Source organism: Melospiza melodia, chromosome 14 (assembly GCF_035770615.1).
Source record: "Melospiza melodia melodia isolate bMelMel2 chromosome 14, bMelMel2.pri, whole genome shotgun sequence".
Taxonomy (NCBI): Eukaryota; Metazoa; Chordata; class Aves; order Passeriformes; family Passerellidae; genus Melospiza; species Melospiza melodia.
The window spans coordinates 4,847,416-4,857,743 of record NC_086207.1 but is presented as its reverse complement, the minus strand read 5'-3'; the positions used below and the strand labels follow the sequence as shown (position 1 = coordinate 4,857,743).

The window sequence follows — 10,328 nt, the reverse complement described above, 5'->3', positions numbered from 1 at the left end:
GAGAGGAGAGGAGAGGAGAGGAGAGGAGAGGAGAGGAGAGGAGAGGAGAGGAGAGGAGAGGAGAGGAGAGGAGAGGAGAGGAGAGGAGAGGAGAGGAGAGGAGAGGAGAGGAGAGGAGAGGAGAGGAGAGGAGAGGAGAGGAGAGGAGAGGAGAGGAGAGGAGAGGAGAGGAGAGGAGAGGAGAGGAGAGGAGAGGAGAGGAGAGGAGAGGAGAGGAGAGGAGAGGAGAGGAGAGGAGAGGAGAGGAGAGGAGAGGAGAGGAGAGGAGAGGAGAGGAGAGGAGAGGAGAGAGGAGAGTCAGGGGGGAATTAAAAATCAGTCAAATAGCTGGGAGGGCAGTAAAGATGGAGTAAAGCAGACAGGTTGTCCAACAGGACAATAGACAGGAATGGAAATATACTAAATTCAGGTAAATTGAGGAAAAAGCTTTCCTGCTCTGATGATAGTTGACCACAGGTCTGCATTCCTGGATGTATTCAAAATTCAATTTGTTGAGAACCTCAGCAACCTGCTCCGGCCCCCAGGATTTGGGGGGTGGAGGGAGTGGGTGTGATGTGGTGACAATCTCCACAGGGTCCATTCTAACCTCAATAATTCTTTGGCTCTGTGAAGGAAGAACAGTTCTTAACAAAGGTGCTTGACAGTGAGCTACTAGGACAAAAAGACAAGACCGGAATCCAAGAAATAATTCACCACATTTAGATAATATGCAATTTATGCATTTTTAGGTAGAAGATGGGAATTCATGTTTTGCTGGAAATGGAGTATTATGCCTCTATGGTTGGTTGACCAAAAGATATTAGGAGTAGGCCGATACATGTAATTTGATGAAGCTGAATGAATTAAAATGTGGTCTACACTGTATCTTTTTAGTTCATGTATTAGATTTCAAAGTCAGCTCTTTCCTTTTGCAAGCTTTTCATGCTGTATCTACCCTAATCATTAACTTTCTAATTTAACAGTGTGCAGTACAGTGTCAAATTGGTTTTATGTCCACAGCTTCCCTCTGTGATATGTTACCACTGTGAAAAATTCTGTCAGATTTGATAGGAATAATCTCCCATGTGTGAATCCCACTGAGTCAAACTCTCCTTAATTAAATCATAACAGTCCAGCTGGCCTGCTCCATCTCGCCTTAGTGGTGTCCTCTGTTACCCTTTCTGCTTTTTTCTAGTCTTGTATTTTCCTTAGTACAAAAGACAGGTATTGCACATGAATCTTTCCAAACACGTCCTTGCTGCCAGAAGTGTGCTGAATGCATATGCTAATATTGGCCCATTTTTTTGGTGCTTGCCTCAGGATGCTGCAAAGGAGGTTTTCTCCTTTTGCACAGTTGCTAATCTTCAAATGCTCTAATTTTTTTTCCTTTATTATCTTCTTTTTGCCTTTCTTTTTAAGTACCAGATCTGGCAAGATTCCAGTTCCCTTCAGCAAGTTTTGTTTTCTAAAATAATACCAGCTGTTCCTGGGAAAAGTGGCTTGTTTTAATGACTCCATTTCTTCAGTCATTCCCATGGGTGCTCTTGTTTCTCACGTGGCTGAAATGCTGCTGCCAGTTTTGCTGATATCTTGATTACTTCTGAGCTGCCACAGGCCATGTGCTCCTTGTCAAAACCTTATGCAACCTGGTCAAAAACAAAGTTGTTCAGAACTATTATGGGCTTGCTGGTGATAAAAACAAGGTCAGCACATAAACATCCTCTGCATTATGCTGATCATTTAATTAGAGACACATATACAAGGCACAGCTATAAGGCAGAGATAAAATTTCATCATTTTTATTCATGCCTTTCCTTCTCTTTGTATAGCTGGATAAATTTCAGCCTAGAATTTCAATATTAAGGATGCTTAGTTGTTTGAGGAATTGCAGCAGTTCCTCTTAAATTTTAGGTGCTTCCCTCTAAATTTTAATTTTTTCTAATATAATACGCAGCTGGAGAATAGGTATTAGAAGGGAAATGATCACGTGGGTCAAGAAGATTGATTGTTTTCTTTCATGGTCTCTATTTCACTCCAGAATATTCACCAAAAAAATGCTATAACCGATTTTAGAATGTGCTTTTATATGGAGATAGTGTTTGGACTTGCAGGGATCTATATGTAAATAAAACCCAACAGCTCCTTAGCATTCAGTTTACATTTTCCTGTAAGTCTGTGCACATGCTTAGCTCTGTGCCCTGTGCCTCTGCTGCTTCTTGCTTCAGTCTTGGCACACTTTTGATTTTTGCAGACTTTTATCACACTTTCTCATCTTTTTCTCCCTAAGCTAAACATTTTAAACTCTCTTGCCTTACATTTAATTTCCTTCAGGACTTTCATCAGTTGATAATATTTCTTTGGTCTGGCTTAGTTTATGAACATGTTGCATTTGAGCTCTCCTGTGTGATGTGGCCACCCGGATATTAGAGAAACAGAAAGAATACAAATCAGCTGGAATTGCACATGGATCTGGGAGCTGGAGTTAATTAAAAGTATAACAAAAGCTTCATGACTGCTGTTTAGAAAATAGGAAGCTTTCTGGAAAATCATTGTACCAGAGTACAGAGATGCAGGAGTGTATTTGAACTCCTTGTATTTTTAATTTAGAGTAGATGGTTAAAAAAATACTCAAACAAAGCAGCAAGCAGTGATGTAAAAAATTGCCAAAGTGCACAAGTGACTTGCAGAGTGCATTGCCTTTTACCTTAGATTACACCAGCTAAAACCATGCTGGCAGCCCAGAGGAGATGCTGCTTTTCAGGCTATTTCAGAGATAAACAGATCATATAATTATATTATATGATTATATTATGTAATGTTAATGCATTATTTCAGAGATAATAAAAAATGCTTCCCAAAATCAATATTTACAGAGCTGGCTCAATAACTAATTGCGTTGCCTTAACTAAAAATAACAATTATATTAATTTTATATTACACTGAAAAATGGCTTAATAATCTGGATTTCCTTTGGACTAGAAAAAACAATAATTATATTCAGAAGTAGTTATGTTGTGGTAGAAGAATTTACCCGAAAATCACATCCTGGAGCTCATACCTTATAGACCCAGAGAGGTACAAACACAGAATTTGGACAAACAGCTGAAATTCCAAGTGATAACTACCAACATTTGAAGAGTATCTATCTTTAGTGAGATATTTCCCTCATTTTGAGTTTTCACATCTCAGAGTGCCTTTTAGCCCAGTAAATGTGACATCAAAAGCCTTATGCAAGGAAGTGTTTCCCGAGGGGTGCTGGTTTTGCCTCATATTCTCCTTGTGAACCGCTCTGGGGGTTTCTCAAACAGGGTTTCTGCCCCAGACATTCTCTTTTCCAGCCTCATATCCAAAGCTCTGCTACCTTCCTTGCCTGCTCTTTCACACCTTCTGGACTACTTCAGCTGCAAATTTAATTAATTTAAGTTATTAGATTCTATCAGGCCGTGCTGGAACAGTGAAGCTGTCGCTGTGTTGTCCTTTTGACTTTTCAGAAACAGAGGAACTTTTACAGCAGAGGGTTGGGCAGATGGATTCTTCCAGGCTGTAAATGCAGGGTTAAAGAATCCCTTTTATACTGGCTGAACACAGAGCAAACATATTCCTAATATAAGCCAGGAACATGCTTTCTCTCATCAGGAAACACCATTCCTGGTTAAAGTCAGACTCTTTGCACTCTCTGATGGGCAGGTGCCAGAGGAAGATATTATATAACACACCCCATTAATTTTCATCTTCTTAAAAATCATAATTTCAGAATATACCATGGCAGAGAGGCAAGGAGCTGGCTCCAGCCATGGCTGAGGCCAACATCTGGCACTGCAGATGCATTTTCATTAACACTTCAGTTCATATTTGTGATACTGAAAGGCAGAGCAGAACTGGCTCTGCAGATCTCAAAGGGGAAAATAAATAGCAGAAGCAATAGCTGAAGAAACAGCTATATTTGTATCTATATTTCAGAAGATCATTGGAATTGTTAAGTTATATTTCAAAAATGACAGAATAAAAAGAAAACCACAGCAGCTTATTCTACTTAATACCCATGTGTGCAGTCCCTGGGGGATAACACAGAGATTCTGTCATTTGAGAGAATCCTGTGGGAAATGGATTCCCAGGAAGCAGCATCTGATGCTCACATATGTCTTGAGCAGAAGGACAGGGATTTCTGTGTGTTTCCAAATGTATGAAATCTGAACTTTTATTAAACTTTGCTGTTCCTGTAACTTGTGAAAAGGTCTCCAGTTCTATGTCACTGCTAGGGGCACAAAGTGGAGTAAAAGCTGAACTTGATTTATGCTATTGCTTAAAAATGTATTTTTCTGGACATTCTGAGAGTTAATTAGTAGATTAGATTATTTTTGAAAGCGAGCAGTTATCTGGAATTTGGGAATCAATCGTGGAGAGGCAAATACAGAAGCTATATTTGACATGGAGGATGTTAGATCCAAAGTTTATATTTCATAGATTCAGGATGTATTTTGTGATCATCTAACCTGCTCTGTGCATATTCACATGCACTTCTCCCTCCAACAAGACCATGACAGAATGTAAACCACCTTTAGAAAGACCCCACCTATTGATTTAAAGGGATCAAATGAGAGATGACACAGCATATGTCTGGCCATGTCCTTTGGGTGTTGTAAGTTGTGATTCATTCCCTGTTTCCATTTCTTTAAACTGCTGGGTAATAACAGGGGTGTGTCAGATGTCCTTGCAGGGTTAAAGAGGCATCTGACAGATTTCTGTTCATCTGACTCTGACCCAACCACCTGTAAGTTCCCAATGTTAAGCTGGAGACTTAGGTCTCTGTCCTGTTCCAGACCAGTTTTTGCTCTGACTGCTCCTCTGTGAACCAGAGACAGTTTTGAAGGGCACACGTGGAAGCTGAGTCACAACAGCTACAAAGAAATGCTCATTTTCTCCTCAGTGCTCTTCTGTTATCATGCATTTTGTCATCCATCCCAGTGGTGTTCAAGAGGTTGCCTACAGAATTTTCCAGCCTGTCCAGAGCCAGGTCTCTGCACGTGATTTTTTTTCCTGTAGGAAGAAAGGGGATTTATTGTATTAAAAATGCCTTGGTATGCAATGCCAGACATTTCACAGCTCTGTGATCTGCTCACAGGCTTTCTTGATTATCACATCTCAATGTTTACGTAATCTGAAAACTTTCCAGGAACAAATGTATGGTTACACTATCATTATGTCTCTGTATCATTGTAAAATAAGATTATATGCATACAATAGAACAGTATTTATAGGACATTACAAGTCTCATTGCAATTATTTGATGCATTCACATTAATTGCAGGGAGCCTATCAGCTTGACACATTAAATTTGATTTAATATGTGCCATTCTGATTTTTCATGATGCTCTTGTTTTTAAGTTTTTATCTGAATGTTAGAGGCACAAATCCAGAAGTCTAAAAAGCCAGAAGTCTGATTATATTATATCAACAATATAGTCTCCATTATGATTCCTATTTTTAATCTTGTCAGAGAAAGATATCAAATCTCTTTGGCATAATCTGCTTTCCATTAAGCTGCACTCTCCTCGTTAGGCTTGTGATGGGTTTAAGCTGTTGCCACATAATGAGAGGAATATCTAAAACAAAGCAATAAATATGATAGAGTAGGAATTGGGGGCTGGCCTGTTTGCTTCTGCTTCCTGGTGGCTGAAACACTTCCTTCCCCTTGCTTGTGACATTTGCCTTTGTGTGCAAGTCCCACAGCTGTGTTTTGGAAATCACAGATTGGCCTGGATTTGAGGGGACCTTAAAGATCATCCAGCCCTCTGCCCTGGACTGGGACACCTCCCACCAGAGCAGGTTGCTCAGAGTTCCACCCAGCCTGGCCTTAAACAGTTTCAGGGTTGGGGCATCCAGCTAGCAACACCTAAATAACAAATAAATAAACAGATAAATGAACCTGATCTGTTTGATTATTATTATTTGTCTACTGGCTGACAGTCTGTACCACACACAGCAGTAACTGGAACATCCACAGAGAACTGGAAGTTTTCTATGCAGAATCTGCTTCAGAAATGTGATTCTAATGGTGCAATCCCATAATACTTGAACAGGGGATCTTCCAGCACTGGTAGAAAGGCAGGAGCAGAGCAATGGTAAATTTTTTGTGGATCTCTGAGTAGGGATCCATGACAAGAGCCAGGAAATCTCCAAGGCACTGGTAGGCCAAGGGCAGTAGAGGCAAAGTCAGGGTGATCTCAGCACTGACACAGCCACTCCTATAATTAAAAATTATAGATAAACATTCAATGGAGCAGAAAGGGAAAGAACCCACAATATGAAGTGCTTTTCCTCTGAAGTATGCAGTCTTTGCCAGCATGGCTTTCTTATTATTCTCATGCATATTTTTCCAAAGTATGATGATCACTTTGGGCCCAACCACCAAAATATCATGTTTAAACTGACCTGCTTTTGTAACATTCTAAAATAATTGACTACTGTCTTAACTTTTCTACTCCTTCAGATAACACAAGTAACAAAAATGTTTATCTACTTTTTGTTTCTTATTGAGTCCTAAGAAACCAAAGGGTTCTAAGAATTTAGGAAATTTATACCTCATTAAAAAAAAAAACAGCCATTTCCAGTTTCTCTGAATGAGTATGGAATAAAAATCTTATCCATATTTATTTGTATATATTCTGCTGTGATTCAAGAATATGTAATTAGAGTATATATGTACATACAGGGAAATTTGCAATGTTAATTATTAAAGCTTTATAGTAGACTCAGGAATTTGTTCCCATGGGCCAAGAAAGCAGCACCTGCAGCCCTCTGAGATGTCCTCAGTGTCTCTCACCATTCCATTAACTGACAGGAGAATCCCTTTCCAAGAGATTTTACTATGTATGGTCTCACACATTTGTCTTTTAGAGGCAAGTGCAAATGTCTGTCCAACAGGAAGGATTTCTTCTCATCTCTCCCTCCCTCTAATTTGATGTGAAACTTCAAATGATGCATGAATAGCTTTTGTTGGAGCAGTGCTTTGGCTTTTGAAAGAAATGCATTTGACCATTCTTAGTGAGTCTTTTTAATTTGGGTATTCAGGTGGATTGGTAGCTACACCAGCTTGGGGGTTGCTTTTGTTAGGTACAGGGGGAGGGGCAGTCAGTGGGAGGTTTTCTGATTTTATCATTTGCTGTCAGCTCAGAAGAGTTTATTCCCAGGGGAAGCTTTAAGGGTTTTGTTGATTCACCTTTGCAAAAACTGTTCTGATGGTAACCTGCATTTCCTCCTTATTCGTCTTGAGGACCCACTGGCTATTATCTACCTGGAATTGATAACGTGCTCTCTCTGCTGGACAAAACTTTATTATATCTCTTATTCATCATCTTAATCCAATACAAAGCTCTCTGCAAAGCTTTATAAGCTTTATAAATTCCCTGCAACACATGCAGAAGGCTGCATTATGTGATGCATCTTCCACTCGGGAATTCCTTAAGTGGATTGTGCTCACTGCTATTGACCTCTGGGGTGGGGTCATGGATCTCTGACACAAATTTGTGTCCAGCATCGAGGTGGCTGCTCCCATGTGCCATACATAGCATGTGCACTGTGGTAATGTTAAACTAGATTTCAAATTACTGAGCTGACAACAGATGGATGGCTTCTGTGTAAGAGCAGAAAGCAGGAGTGTGTTTCAGAAGATGGTATCTCTTTCCTAAAATATTTATCTATTCTTAAAGGCAGTGTAAATCAGAAGCTGCTGAACAAGGGCTGTCAGTATTACTAGGTTTGTGTGATTATCTCTCAGAATTTCTTCTCTCATCAACTACAAACAGGCCTGTTTTTTAGTTGTTGGTGGTTTGAAATGAAATAAGATTTTCAGTCGTATCACATTAGAGCTGTTACTTTAACTCACCTCTTATTGTTGGTGCCAGGCCTCACTGCTTTTCTCCCTTGCAACACCCTGTTTGGGTAATTCTTTGTGGAAGCTGTGTTTCCAGCCAGCTGTCTCACTGTTCCAAAGCTGCTGAGCATCTGAGCCATCACTCTGAATACTACATAAATGAAAACAGTATTAGCATATTTGCTTGTTTTGTTGCTGTTGCAGTTCACCTTTAGGCAAGACTGCTCCTAAGAAATTTTTTGCTGTGTCTGGTGATGCTGGATCTCAATTATCTGCGCAGTTCAACATCTGTCTTGATTTTTCTGAGGTTTTACTTGTGAACCACATGCATAAATAAGTAAAGATTATGTACAAGGCAGGAACACAGGTTTATTCTGTTCATCTTAAAGGTTTTGCCAAGTAGATTCTGTGACGCTTTTTTATGAGCATTTAGTAGGAAGTGGGAGTGACTTGGTTTAGCATTTTAATATAAATAACTTGTACTCCATCTAGTGAGCAACACTGTAGAGAACATTTGTCTGTTCCTGTCACTGTATTCAGTACCACAGTTTTCCCCTCAGAATGGCAGATGTTTGTGTATTGGGCACAGAGCTTTTTTTCCCCCATATGTTCCAAAGAATACTCACTGGAGTTTGTGATTAAAAAGTTCGATTTAAGGGATTTATTCACCCAGGCTGCCCATAGTAATTCTTAACCTCTCTCAGAATCACCTATGACTTTGTACTAGATTTAAGGACTTTATTTTTGAGTATTTCTTTCTTTAGCTACCTTGATTAATACATAAAGAAATAGAATGATATAGAAGAAAGAAAAAAAATGAGGAAGAAAAGAGACACTTATTCAGTTGTTAAGTGCCACTTGCTAATGAGTGTAACGCATGTTTTGAGTGGAAGGATGAGAATCACTCCAGTCCTGTGCTGAAGTTCCTGCCATCAGATATCCAGAGGTGATACGTTCTGTAGGTATCACTTTAAGAAGAAGAAAAAGGAGACAAACTATTTTGTTAAATCTCTAAGCTATAAATGGGAGATTTACAGTATTGTAGGATATGCTTGCTTCTCAAAATATATTTTAAATCACTATAACAGTCATGGACAAACCTGGGAATTTTACTTTAAACTAAGTCATGCAATGAGAAATATTTTATATACATGTATTCCTGACAACAGCCTCTCTGAAGAGGTGCCTCTGACCCCTTTCTTTGTCTCCTGTAAAGATTAAACAGAAGACAAGCATGTAGTAATGAATGTGGGCACAGTTCTTTAAGCATGTTTTAAAAGGTACAAGTACTTTCTGGATTAGAGACTCTGGCTTGACAGGGAAGCAAGTTAGGAGATTATTTAGCTGCTGGTGTCTCCCACACCAATCCCAGATTCCCAGGGTTTAAGCTGGCTGCTGTCCTCACTTGCCCTGCAGCCCCAGTGCTGGGAGAAACCAGCACACTGCTCAATACTGCTGCAATTTAATTTCTGTTCAGCGGCAAGGACAGAAAGCAGCACTGGGGACCCCAAGGGATAAACTGAACCCTGTGGCTGCTCCATGACCTACATCCCCTCCCAAACCCCACTCAGTCCAGTGTTCTGGATCCCCCCTTCTCAATCTCACTGCTTCACCCATGACCTCACATCTCCCCCTTCTCCCCAGCCTCTTGCTCTGAGTCTGAGTGTGATCTGAAATGGTTCCTCTGGATGTGAGTGTGGGCTCCTTTCCCCAGGGCAGGAAGAGAACCCAGATCCTGTGGACGAGGATGCTGCTGGGTGGGTGGGTGGGTGGATAACAGATGAATGGATGGGTAGGGAGAGAAATAAATGGAGGAATGGATGGATAAATCGATAGGTAGAGCTATAAATGAAAAAAATATCGATAGATAATAGATAGATAGATAGATAGATAGATAGATAGATAGATAGATAGATAGATAGATAGATAGATAGATAGATAGATAGATGGATATAGAAATAGATGGATGGAGAGATGGAGTGATAGATTAGATAGATAGATAGATAGATAGATAGATAGATAGATAGATAGATAGATAGATAGACAGACAGACAGACAGACAATACAGAGACCTGCCTCTCCGGGGGATTGTCCCTTCCCAGCCGGCCCCGCGATGCTGCCGAGCCCGGCTGTTCCTGGTCCAGCCCCGCTGCTCCTCCCCGTGACTTGCATCTTTTCCGCTGGGTTTTTTCTTTGTGGCGGCTGCTATCTGGTGGGAAAATGTGCGAATTGCAGCCGCTGGATTCGACCCCGCCGCCTCTGCTGCTCCCAGGGCAAGAAGCAACTTGCTGCTGGTCAATAAACTGCATTTAAGTGATGCCAAGGAGCGTCCAAGTCTCATCTGGTCAAGCCTGACGAAAAAAAAGTGGCAATAGTTTTATATATGACAGATATACAGGGACTACTGGCTGTTTTCTATTAGCTCTCCCCATCATTGATGCAAGCCAGGAGTTATAAAAACACTTTTTTCCCCCCT

General features: G+C 40.4%; 1 long non-coding RNA gene across 1 annotated transcript; it reads right to left on the bottom strand.

Moving 5' to 3' along the window:
* Nucleotides 1-697: 697 nt before the first annotated feature.
* Nucleotides 698-10,000, bottom strand: LOC134424542 (uncharacterized). The gene is made up of 3 exons (XR_010029450.1): nt 9,925-10,000; nt 7,865-8,003; nt 698-1,625 (listed from the first exon to the last, which is right to left on the bottom strand). It is a non-coding gene; the product is annotated as an uncharacterized LOC134424542 (long non-coding RNA).
* Nucleotides 10,001-10,328: the final 328 nt, after the last annotated feature.